The following is a 12,708-nucleotide window of genomic DNA, read 5'->3' on the forward strand; positions in this document are numbered from 1 at the left end:
TTGTTTTAATTATGTTAATGTTTTAATGATTTTATACTATGGGGCGGGATATAAATGTACTAAATCATCATCAATCATCATCATCGTCATCAACATCATCATCGCAACCAATTAATTGATGAATTAATCAGCTCAAAAGACATTAATTTGCATAGTATAAAAACCTCATTGAATTAAATTGCATATTGTAAACACTTCAATCAATGAATTGCTTTCATTTGCACATTGCAAAAGCCAGTTTTCTTTTTAAAATATGGGGTATGTGTGCAATTGAATATAATTTAATAAAACAAAGTTGCCATGGGTGGCTAGAAGGACAGCCATCTTTAATAGGAGTGTCTCCCCTTCCCCCTGACTTTCTCTGTTGCAATAATACACCAGAAGCAAAATAGCTTTAAAAAATCAATGCGTATGCACCTTAACCTGCAACGCTTTGATTAAAAATGGTCTTTGCCAACTGAACAGTGAATGCTCTTCTTCAGGGGTAGCCCAACCTGCAGTTTTCCTGGTGTTGTTGGACTACAACTCTCATCATCCCCAGCTGCAGATGGGGATGATGGGAGCTGTAATGGAAAAAAAAAAAGCTGGCGATCCTCCTGCTGGCTCTCTCTGGTTTAGCTGGCAAGTTTATCAATCAAGCCAGTTAAAGTTTACAGTTCTGTTGAGAATGTCCTTATCAGAGAGCACCTGACTGTCATTTCGAAATATTTGGGTAGCACAGGAGAAAATCCCCAGCTCCTCCCCGAAAAGACAAGAAATGGGTGCTCTTACAACCCTCAGATCCCTCCACAGAGAACACCCCTGCCTCACTATGCATGGCACATTTCGTAGCTCCCCATAAACTCCAGCTTTGTTTCATTGCACGCCCTCAGCCTGATGATGCCCCTCCTTTCCGGCTGTTTTGCCCTCCCCAAACCCCTTTATTCCAGGGCCTTGGCAACTCCTTTCAAAGTGTACATTTTCAGTTATGCTGGGCACCATCACCTGCTTCTTCGCAAGCAGCTACAGAAGCACAGAATCACCCAATGCTAGAGTTGGAGGGGACCTTGGAGAGGGAGCTGCCTCGTCCGGCCTCTGCTGAGTGCGGGGATCTGCTGCCGCCGCCTCCCTGGAAGATGCCCGACCAGCCTCTGTTTGAGAACCTCCAGCAAAGCAGAGCTCACCACTGCATGAGGCAGGCAGTTCCACTGTCAACAGCCCTTACAGTGAGGAAACCCCTCCTTCGGTCCAGCCTGAATCTGCTTCCGCGTCATTTCAGCCCGCTGGTCCTAGTCCTTTCAGCCCCAGGAGCAACAGAGAGCCAGTCTGCTCCTTCTCCGATGGGACAGCTCTTCAGCTCTCTGAAGAGGGCTCTCAGGTTTTCCCTGCTCAGTCTTCTCTTCTCCAGGCCAAACATCCTCCGCGCCTCCCACCGCTCCTCCTAGGACATGGTTTCTGACCCTGCACCAACACAGCTGCCCTCCCCTGAGTCTATCAAAATCCTTCTTAAATTGCAGGGCCCAGAAGTGGACGGACACAGTATTCCAAGCAAGGTCTGCCTGGAATCAAAGGTCTACAACGACGACGAGATATCCACGAAGTCCACCTAGTCGGACCCCTTTGGCCTGCCACCCTACCCATATGACCCAGACCCCCAGGAAAAGGCAGCGCTGCTGTGGGAGGGGGCCGATAGAGGGAAGGGCCCCAGAAAACCGAAGGAAGGGTCTGTCTCCTCTTGCTGTCGGCAAAGGGCAGGAGGAGAAGGCTGAGAAGAGGCCCCAGGGGAAAGACCCGGACTCAGCTCCTGCAGAAGTCTCCAGAAGGGAAAGAGTTGGACTCTGCCTGGGAGGATTCCCTGGCAACCATGGGGGTCTCCTTGGGCAATGGCGAGTGATCTAGGCAGCCCAAGGCATTTGGAGAGCCTGCAGAAGAAATGCACAGGCATGGCGGTGCTCTTGCACAGCGCCGAGGAGAGTTAGGCAGTCAGAGTTGTGCCAGAGAATGCATGGGGGAATTGTGCCCCAAGGACTGTCTGGAAACCCAATGGCAGGGGCCCCTCAGCCTGTCCTTCGCGTACAAGTTAGCGGCATGGGAGTGACCTGCCCCAAAGAGAGTCCCGTGGACTTTGCTCCAGAATCACAGAGCCCAACAGCCTGGACAGGCAACTCTTGCACAGAGCACTGTGCTCAGGATTTCTCTCGACTAGTCCACACAGGCGGGCCTGAAGTCGACCCAGAAGTCTGCCTGGCCCAGCGAGTCCCCCGAGAGAGCGAGCCTGCCGCCCTTCTTACCCTCGGCCGGAGGAGGCGAGCCAGCGAGAGCCGGGGTCACCTACCGTGGCTGTTGCCGAGGGCCGCCGCTGCTGTGTTGCAAGGAGGGCAGAGCTCTCCCTCTTCTATACTTGGTGTCACGGAGCGGGATTAAGCGTGGGGAGAGGGACGTATCTCTTACCCCAGGACCCGAGCGGCGATGAGGCTGTCCGGCTCTGCCTTTGGGGCCACCTGTTCCTCTTGGCCTCCGTTCAAAGGACACTCCATTCTGCTGCCCATCTCTCCTGCTTGGAGGAGATGGGAATTCAAACAAACAGAAACCAGATGACCCAGCCACCCCTGCTGAACTTGCGGCTCCCCCGGAGCTCTGGCCAAAGAGGTTTTGACAAGTGACAGAAGCTTCTCCCTCCCTCTCTCACCCCACCAGGAATTTCAAAGCCAGTAGCTGAGCTGAGCAAACAGGGCCGGGGGCTGTGGCTCGCATCGAGAAGTTATTCGGGGTGTGGGCATAGAGGAGGGGGGTGTCCCGTCACTGCCCTGCTGGGAGCTTCTTTGGCAGCTCGGGAATCAAGCCAGGCTGCATGGGCAAGAGGCCGCTCTTGTTTAACCTTTGCTTCGCCCTAGGAGGAGGTGTGCTGGACGCTCTGCAGGCCAGGGAAGCGACAGGGCCGTGGCTCAGAGAGGGCTCCGCGGTCTATCTTGGGCAGCCTATATTAAGATTGGGAAGGAAGTGGCGGCGGGGCGGGGGGGGTTGATGGGGAAGTGGAGGAGCAGCTAAGCAGCAGGGCTGGCGTCAGAGGCTGGCATCACCGGGCAGCTGCCAGGGCCCAGATGCCTCGGGAGGACCCACGGCTGATACCGGAGACTACCTCTGTGCCTACACCACAGGGGGGACAGGGCCATCGCTCAGCAGCAGAACACCTGCTTGGCATGCAGAAGGTCCCAGGTTCCAGCCCCGGCAGCATCTCCAGGTACAGCTGAGAAAGACTCCTGCCTGAAATCCTGGAGAGCTGCTGCCCGTCAGTGTGGGCAATGCTGAGCTTGACTAGCCAAGGGCCTGACTCTGTATGGCAGCTTCCTAGGTTCCTCTCTTAGGGGATGAGGCCATTTCTCAGTGGTACAGATCTGCTTGGCATGCAGAACATCTCCAGGTTCCATTCCTGGCAGCATCTCCAGGTAGGGCTGGGAAAGACTCCTGCCTGAAACCTTGGGGAGCTGCTGCCAGTCAGTGTAGACAGTACTGAGCTAGATGGACCAAGGGTCTGACTCAGTATGAGGCAGCTTCCTATGTACTGTAGTTCTAGCTTTCATGTGGCAGTGGTGGAATTACACCATTGGGGTCCCCCTGTGTAGGAGGGGGCCGATGAAAGGCAGTTTGCCAAGGGCCCCTGAAACCCAGAGCTGAGCCCAACAACTAAAAGCTCCTGGGAGTCCAAAGAAGCCACTTCAGAGGAGGCTACCTGATGCAACTCTGCACAATTCCCTGCAGAATTTGCCGCTCCTCAAATGTTGCCGCTGTGGGCAAATGCCTGCTCTGCCTCTCTGTTAATCCGCCACTGCCTGGAGAGAGAGAGAGAGAGAGAGAGAGAGGTCCCTGGTTCGAATCCCTGCTGGTATGTTTCCCAAACTATATCGGGCAGCTGTGATATAGGAAGATTCTGAAAGGTATCATCTCATACTGTGTGGGAGATGGCAATGGTAAACCCATCCTGTATTTTACCAAAGACAACCACAGAGCTCTGTGGTCGATACTGACTCGATGGCACACTTTAACTTTGATTGATTAAGTGCCATCAAGTTGGTGCTGATTCTTAGTGACCACATAGATAGATTCTCTCCAGGATGAGCTGTCTTCAACTTGGCCTTTGTGGTCTCGCAGTGGTGCATTCATTGCTGTTGTAATCCATCTTGCTGCTGGTCGTCCTCTTCTTCTCTTTCCTTTAACTTTTCCCAGCGTTATGGACATCTCAAGAGAGATGGGTCTTCGCATCATGTGTCCCAAGTATGAGAGTTTGAGCCTGGTCATTTGTGCCTCGAGTGAAAATTCTGGTTTGATTTGTTCTAGGATCCATTTGTTTGTTTTCCTGGCTGTCCATGGTATCCTCAAAAGTCTTCTCCAGCACCAAAGTTCAAAAGCATCAATGCTTTTTCTATCTTGGTTCTTCAAAGTCCAGCTTCTGCATCCATAAAGTGTCATGGGGGAAACCATTGTCCGAACGATTCTAATCTTTGTAGGTATAGACATGTCACGGCATGTAAATATCCATTCCAAGGCCTTCATTGCAACCCTACCAAGTGCTAGTCTGCGGCATATTTCTTGACTGCTGGGTCCTTGACTGTTGATGGCTGATTCTAAAAGGCAGGGGCTATCCACCACTTCCACGTCTTCATTATCAGTTCTGAGGCTGGTTACTGTACCCGCTGTCATTAGTTTAGTCTTCTTTACTTTTAGTTGTAGTCCCATTTTTTCACTGTGCTCCTTGACTTTCATAACTAGAGCTTGCAGATCATCCTCATTCTCAGCTATCAGAGTGATATCATCAGCGTAGCTTAGGTTATGGATGTTTCTTCTTCCAGCTTTAAAACCACGCTCATCTTTTTCCAATCCAGCTTCTCTCAGTATATGGTTCAGCATATAAATTGAGTAAAGAAGGAGAAAGCATACAGCCTTGTCTTACTCCTTTGCCGATCTGGAACCAGTCTGTTTCACCATGTTCCGTCTGGACTGTGGCTTCCTGACCAGTGTGTAGGTTTCTCATAAGAACAATGAGGTGTTCTGGGACGCCCATTTCCCTAAGGATATTCTACAACTTGACATGGTCGATGCAATCGAAGGCTTTTCTGTAGTCAATATAGTACATATTGACTTCTTTCTGGTATAATTTGGCTTTCTCAATTATCCAGCGTGCATCAGCAATGATGTCTTTTGTTCCTCAGCCTTTTCTGAAACCAGCTTGAACATCTGGCTTTTCCCTTTCCACGTAGGGCTCTAATCTGCGTTGGATGACCTTGAGTATTATTTTGCTAGCATGTGAAATTAAGGATATTGTGCGACGGTTTGCACAATCCGTTAAGTCTCCTTTCTTTGGTATGGGGATGTGGACTGACCTCTTCCAATCTTTTCGCCACTGTGTCGTTCTCCAGATTTGCGCCTTTATTGTGCTTTCTTTGGCACTTGAACTCCATGTCTCCAGGCAACCTTAATGAGCAGTGCTCCCTTGCCTGTGCACTTCCGTTGGAGCTGGTGCAGATAAAGAAAATCACCCACCCTCCCCGAGCTCTCCATCAGTAAGAATAGTATGATGGGTCAACTAAGGTTCCCCCCCTTTCAGTTCGGAAGGAGCCCTAATTAATATACAGCTTGGGAAGCCCAGAGCCTGAGCGGCTGCTTCCCCTCCCCACTTTGCACGCCTGGCCATCATCGACTGAGATTGCCCACCACCCAGCAGGCCACCCTGTCTCATATGACAGCAACACGTAAGGAGACATTCCTGGAGCTGCTTCTTTGCTACGGATCTCTCTTTCCCAGGAGACTGGTCGAAAGGCCAGCCATCTTTCGGAAGGGCGGCAAGAGCTGCTTATTCATAGACTCATCGGGGCTGGCTCAGGACAGGAGGCTGCCCCACTGGCACATTCCCCACTGGGTATGCCCCAGGCCCTCGGACAATGTTGCAAGAGATTCTGGGCTGAAGCTGGGGTGTGTGACGAGGCTAAGTGGCAGAGTGCACGTTTTGTGCATAGAAGGCCATTGGCTCCATCCCAGCACTCCCAGTTGGGAGAGCTCAGGAGGCCGGCCTAGGAGAAACCACTTCCTGGAGAGCTGCTGCCAGTCAGAGGAGAGCATATTGGGCTAGATGGACTGTCTGACTCAGTAGTCAGCAGCTTCGTATGCCAATTATTGGATCATGCATAGCATTTGAGAAGGGGGGTGGTCGGGATTCCTGGGTCAATCAACACATTTTTAGACCAGAACTGAGTGATTCCTCATACATCCCTACAGCTGCCAGGTCGTAAAGTGTTCAGAAAGAACCATTTAGGCTTCTCCTCCCTCCCTGCAGCCCTGCTGGTGATGACAGCCACCCCCTGGCATTTACATAGTACTTTAAGGATACTGCTACAATAACCCTGCAAGGTAGGTCATTCTCCTCTCCATTGTGCAGATGCAGGGCTGAGAGAGAGAGAGAGAGAGACGGGGTCCTGCCTAAGGGTGCCTAGTGAGTGCATGGCTGTGGGGTGATTTGAAGTGGGTAACCCCTCTGCTACCCCACCTTCCTCTGAAAACGAAGCCCTCAAAACTAGTGGGGCTGTTTGTTTTGACATCCACATTCATTCCAGTCACAAACCTCAAAGCAAGACACTAACTAGCACTAGCCGACGTGTGCTCTGAGATGCATCAGTAGATGTAAGTCCCACTTCGTGAACTTTAATTGAGGCATCACCTGCTCAGCTTCTGGGGAAAGGAGCTCAGAATGTATAAGCTCTGCTCTCTGTCTTTTAGGTGTTGAAGCAGCAAATGTTTAGCAAAGTTCATCTTTTTAAAAGTGCATTGAAAACAAATGAGCCACGATCTTGAGAAATCTCTGCTTTATTTTAGGACAAGATTTTTTTTTTTTAGGACAAGATTTTTAGGGGCTTAGGTTTGTGGGACATATTTTAAACTGCTGATAGACACACTGCTTGATACAGGCAGCCCTCTGTCGATGACAGGACTGCTAGCCTGGGCTGCTAGCGACAGGACTGCTGCCTGTAGACAGACTTTGAACTGCTTCCCAGCAGCAGTGCAGTCCTCCTAGTGGAAATAGCAGGAAAGGCTGTGGCGGCAGCAGGGGATGATGGAAGTTGTAGTCCAACAACATATTGGGCCCCAAGGAGCTCTGGTGCGACATCCTTGCACAAACGCAGCGTGACTCAGGATGCGGGCTAGTGGAATCACCACCCTGTCAAGTGGCATAAACACATCACCACTCCAGCAGCATTAAAGCACCCCAGTTCTCAGACAGCTGGTCTACAAACCTTCATGGAGGGTGGTGCCTTGGAAACGGATTGCTAATCGTGCTGGTTAAAAATGGAACCTCGGTGTACAGAGGGTGCTGGCAGAGGTGCACCTAGGTAATTTTGGAGCCTGGACCTTTGGAGCCCCCCCCCCTTCCCAGCAAATTAAGCGCCATCCACTTGTGGAACTCTCTGCCACAGGATGTGGTGCCAGCCAACAACCTGGATGGCTTTAAGAGGAGTTTGGATGACTTCATGGAGGAGAGGTCTATCAATGGCTACTAGTCAGAGGGCTGTGGGCCACCTCCAGCCTCAAGGGCAGGGTGCCTCTGAGTACCAGTTGCAGGGGAGTAATGGCAGGAGAGAGGGCACACTCTCAACTCCTGTCTGTGGCTTCCGGCGGCATCTGGTGGGCCACTGTGAGAAACAGGATGCTGGACTAGATGGGCCTTCTTGGGCTTGATCCAGCAGGGCTGTTCTTAGGTTCACCATCATGCTTGGCCAGACAACCACAGCTCCCGGGACAGACTAAAGAGGACTGGGGGGGGGGCAGGGGCTGTGGAGGCCCTGGACTTCAGCCCCCAAAGTCCAGGGGTAAGAGCGCCTCTGAGTGCTGGAGGGAAACACAGGATGGCCGGGGCTTTTCGTTATGCTCCCGAAGTGTGCGTGCTGCTACCCGTGTACTCGGGCTGTCTCATGGCAGGCCGAGAAGCCGAGAAGCACAGCAAGGAGAAGGACGCCGCCGGGTCAGCCTTTCCCCCTGATACAAGGCAGCAGTTAACACCTGCCCAGGAAGGAACTCCTTGTTTGCAAAATGTCAGGCATGGTGGCTGCGGCTGTTGCTGCTGCTGGAACAAACCCCGAGGACCAAAATAAGCCTGGAAGTGAACCAGGCCAGAGCTGGAGAGGCCAGAGTGCCCAGAGGGTCCCTCCTGCAGAGTCTGCCTGGGGAGGAAGGGCTTGCTCATGGTCCTCACCATCAGGGAAAGCAGGCGGTGAGCGCGGTGCTTTGAGCTTCCAGCCAGTGATTGCAACCCAGCCCTGGCAGGCAGCAGACCCCGTCCCAGGGGCTCGATGCTGAAGGACCCTTCCCTTTCCCAGCTCAACTGGGACACGTTGGGGGCTTGGGGAGGGGGAGCCAGCCGGCCGGCCTGCAGTGCTTGCACATTTGCTCTCCTGTGAACCGGTGGAGCCGGAGGAGGCGAGGGCCTAGTGATCGCGCCGTCAAGCTGCCAGCTCTGGCCTAATTAAACAAGTCATCCATCCGCTGGGCTTGCTCTCGTGCCGGGAGTCGGATTCGCTCCGTCCTCGAGTGTGCCAAGGATGAGAAGCTAAAGGGGCTTTGATAAAGCTGACAGGCTGCACAAGCAACACAGACGGCTGCTGGGGGCAGCCACGTTTCCGGGGCGGGGGGCACCACTAAACACCATGCATGATCTGGAAGATTCTGCCTCAGGATTCCTTAAACGTTGCAGAATCCCTTGGTGCAGTACTGTTGTACACATGTGTAAATCAGTAGCTATGCTGGGAAGCCATAGCCAAATTACACGCGATGCCTCTGAGAAGCCCACAGGCAAGAGGGGAGGGCGGGTCCTCTCTGCTGCCACGGCTGCCCTGCAGCTGGTATTCAGAGGCAGGTTGCCTCGGAATACGGAGGTAACCGATAGCCATCATGGGGCTCTTGTTACTTGCACTCTTCCACCAGTGGTTCAAAGGAGGCTTTATGCCAGCCTTTGAATGTGAATCCTGAGTATATTGTTGTTCTTCATTTGCATCCCCTGATAAACAGCTCAGTGCCTGACATGCTGGGATTTTCTGAAATATTTTTATAAGACTTTCAGTTCACAAACCTTGGGGGAAAGGAGTTATAATTTTTCCCTTCCACAAATAAGTCCAGTCAGACTAGTCTTCTTATTCCTTTTTTGACTGTGTTATTGGCACAGTGGATTGTGGGAATGCAGTAGACATAATTTATCTTGATTTCAGAAAGTATTTGACATGATATTTTGGTTAGCAAACTGGTCATAGCTGGCTTGGTAATAAATGTTAGTATGAGATGGAGTCCAATACTCAAAAGTTGCTCCTCGTCAAACTGGAGGAAAGTTCTACATGGAGTGACACCAGGCTTTATCCTGAGCCTGCTAGTCCTCAACATTTTTACTGATTCAGGCCTGCTCAACTTAGGGCCCCCAGCTGTTTTTGGACTACAACTCCCATCATCCCTAGCCACAGTAGCCAATAGCCAGGGATTATAGAATATCCCAGGAATATCTGCAGGAGGGCCCAAGTTGAGCAGCCCTAGTTAGATGGAGGACAGGAGGGAATCCTCTTCAGATTAGCAGACAGCACAAAACAGGGATGGATCACATCACAGATGACGGGAATCAAATTCAAAATTAACTTGACAGAACAGAAAACCAGACTGGAGCTAACAACATGAAGTTCAACAGAGGCAGGTGCAAAATCCTGTGCCACTGCCTAGGCAAAAAGAAAAAAGAAAGAGAAAGAAAGAAAGAAAATGCATGGGGATAGGATGAGGGATACCTGGACTGGCAGTAGCACATGTGAAAAGGATCTCAGGATTAGCAGCAGAGATGCTCTTATCCCTGAACTTTGGGGCCAAAAAGTCCAGGGCCTCTACAGACTCTGGGGGCCCCAAATCCTCTTTAGTCTGTCCCAGGGGTGGTGTGGTCACCTAGTGGAGCATGAAGATGCTTAATTTGCAGGGGAGGGGGTGCCTTTAGGTCCAGGCCTTTAGGTCCAGGCTCCAAAATTACCTAGGTACACCTCTGATTAGGGCCACCTTAAGTGGCGAAGCAGGGAAATGCTTGACTAACAAGCAGAAGGTTGCTAGTTTGAATCCCCACTGGTATGTTCCCCAGACTATGGGAAACACCTATATTGGTCAGCAGCGATAGAGGAAGATGCTGAAAGGCACCCTCTCATACTACACAGGAGTAGGCAATGGTAAACTCCTCCTCTATTCTACCAAAGACAACCACAGGGTTCTGTGGTCGCTAGGAGTCGAAACCAACTTGACAGCACACTTTACCTCTGAATAGCAGTATGATGCAGTTGTAAAAATGGCTAATGTGATTTTTGACTGGATGGGGGGCGGGAGGTATGTGAACACTCTTATATAATACATGAAAGGCTCTCGCATGGAAGAGGGTTAAAGCCAAAGGAAGTCTCTTGCTTACTTCTCCCGAACTCCAGTCCTCCCCTCCATCCTTTATGTTTGCATCCTCACACCGTAGGGGAGTTTGCTTGCCGAACAAGTTACCACCAAGTTCCTGTCGGCAATCCCCCAGGCATCATTTTATAAGCGGCTCGATGTGTCCTGTGTCCCTGGGAACACCCCCTTCCAAGCTGGAAGCTCTGTTCCCCCTTCCACGCCGTGATGGTTATGGCAAGCTATTGTGTATCAGTTGTAAGGGGGATGCACATTACTCCTTCCTTATGTTCTAGAGCAGAGCTTCCCTACCGGTGGTGCTTCAGATGTTGCTGAACTACAACTCCCATCATTCCCAAGAGCGGGATAAAAGTATAAACAAACAAACAAATAAATAAATAAATAAAATGCCCAGCTACAGTTTATTGTTGATGGGCATGATGGGAGCTGTAGGGCAACAACATCTGGAAGACGACAGATTAGGAACCCCTGTTCTAGAGCAGACACGAGTAGCCTTCCAGCGTAAGAACATAAGAACAGCCCTGCTGGATCAGGCCCAAGGAGGCCCATCTAGTCCAGCAGCCTGTTTCCACACAGAGGCCCACCAGATGCCTCTGAGAAGGGCACAGGCAGGAGCTGAAAGGGGCATGCCCTCCCTCCTGCTGTGACTCCCCTGCAACTGGTACTGAGAGGCATCCTGCCTTTGAGGCTGGAGGTGGCCTACAGCTCTCCAGCTAGTAGCCGTTGATAGACCTCTCCTCCATGAAGTTATCCAAATTCCTCTTCAAGCCATCCAGGTTGTTGGCTGTCTCCACGTCCTGTGGCAGAGAGTTCCACAAGTGGATCACGCGTTGTGTGAAAAAGTACTTTGTTTGTTGGTCCTAGATTTCCTGGCCATCAATTTCACCCTTGCCTCATAAGGAAGGTGTTCTAGGCCCCTGATCATCTTTGTTTTATCATTGGAATCTCAAGATCCACCAGCAGGAGCTGGGTGCAGAATAATGGCTGAGCCACACGCCAAGTGGCATGTGAAGACATGGAGCCCAGGACCTTCTCCCCCCCCGCCCCAAGCTGTTCACTGGGGTGACTGGAATAGACAAGGGCTAATCTATACCTGAACTGCTGCAGATCAGGGATCCTAACAGTCCAATTTTGTGGGGTCAGGGGGCAAAAATATTTTTCTTGTGGAGTCTTGTGCATGCTAGTCACTTTAAAGCTTAAAGTTAAAACTTTAAACTTTAAAGTTACCCCCATCCTGTGACAGCTTCTTGTTGCTGTTGGTTTTACCTGAATCCAAGACTAGGTTTCCCCCAAGTTCTTTGATGTTAGAAATCAGGGGGGTCATCTTAAATTCTGGGTCCTTTTCTTTTAGGGTAAATATAGTTATAACCTGTATTTGACCTCCGTTTTTAAGAGGGATCTATATTAAAATCGGAGTTGTCCTGCATTCAGGTAAATATGGTAGTTTGCTTCTGGGGTTGATTCAAGGCTCTGCTTTGGACCTTTCAGCCCTGACATGGCTTGGGGCCAGAGCATCCATCAGACTCCAGTCGGCCCGTATGAACCTGCCAGGGCCTTCTAGTCTGTCTCTCAGGCCCTGCTCCTGTCAGGGACTAGGGGCAGGGCCTCTTTGGTTGCAGCCCCTCTGCTTTGGAATGCCCTCCCAGAGGAACTTCACCAGGCTCCCTCTCTTAGGGTTTCGTAGCTGCAGACTCTCCTCTTCAGAGAGGCTCTTTAGTGGTGGTGTTTTTCTGGATTTTAAACCTGCTTTCAGCTGAATTGCAGTTCTCAGCCCAATATTATACGCTTCTGTTGCTTATTTTTTTATTTCTGTGAGCCTCCCCAAGCACAATTGCCCTGGAGGGAAGGGAAATAGATATTTTAAATACACAATTAAGTGAAAGGATGGTTGCTATTGCCAAACTAGAAGGAGTCGGGCATCCTTGCCAATCCACACCACAGTCTAGACCAGGGGGCCCCAGCCTTTGGCCCCCAGATGGGAGCTGCAGTCCAACAACATCTGGGGGCCCAAGACTGGGGGCCCACTGGCCTAGACGAGCATCCTGGGCTGTGCCGTTGAGCAGGGCTGGCTGTGTGGGGCAGACCAAGCCTGCAGCACTGGCACCAGCCCCTGTGAAAACCTTGGCACCTCGAAGCGGCTGCCCTTCCCTAAGTGGCCGGTGCCACCGTGCTAAGAAAGGAACAGTGATTCACATGGCCTTGCCTGTGGCATAGCAGAGAGTTAACACCATCCCCTTCGCTTCATTAGCCCTAATCAGACTGTCATGCGCCAGA

The 12,708-nt window shown here is 51.2% G+C and overlaps 1 protein-coding gene across 6 annotated transcripts in view; it reads right to left on the reverse strand.

Moving 5' to 3' along the window:
• The window catches only part of MYLK2 (myosin light chain kinase 2), a 37,770-nt gene extending 35,104 nt beyond the window's left edge, over positions 1 to 2,666 (reverse strand). For 2 of the 6 annotated variants that reach the window (XM_053248816.1, XM_053248811.1), the window contains exon 1: positions 2,315 to 2,424. The gene's annotated coding sequence lies outside the window, so the exon portion shown is untranslated. Of the gene's footprint in view, positions 1 to 1,163; positions 1,281 to 2,270 lie in introns of those variants that run through there. The other 4 variants (XM_053248813.1, XM_053248814.1, XM_053248812.1 and 1 more) reach the window with 4 other exon arrangements.
• Positions 2,667 to 12,708: the final 10,042 nt, after the last annotated feature.

The sequence above is a fragment of the Hemicordylus capensis genome, chromosome 4 (genome assembly GCF_027244095.1).
Source record: "Hemicordylus capensis ecotype Gifberg chromosome 4, rHemCap1.1.pri, whole genome shotgun sequence".
In the NCBI taxonomy this organism is placed as follows: Eukaryota; Metazoa; Chordata; class Lepidosauria; order Squamata; family Cordylidae; genus Hemicordylus; species Hemicordylus capensis.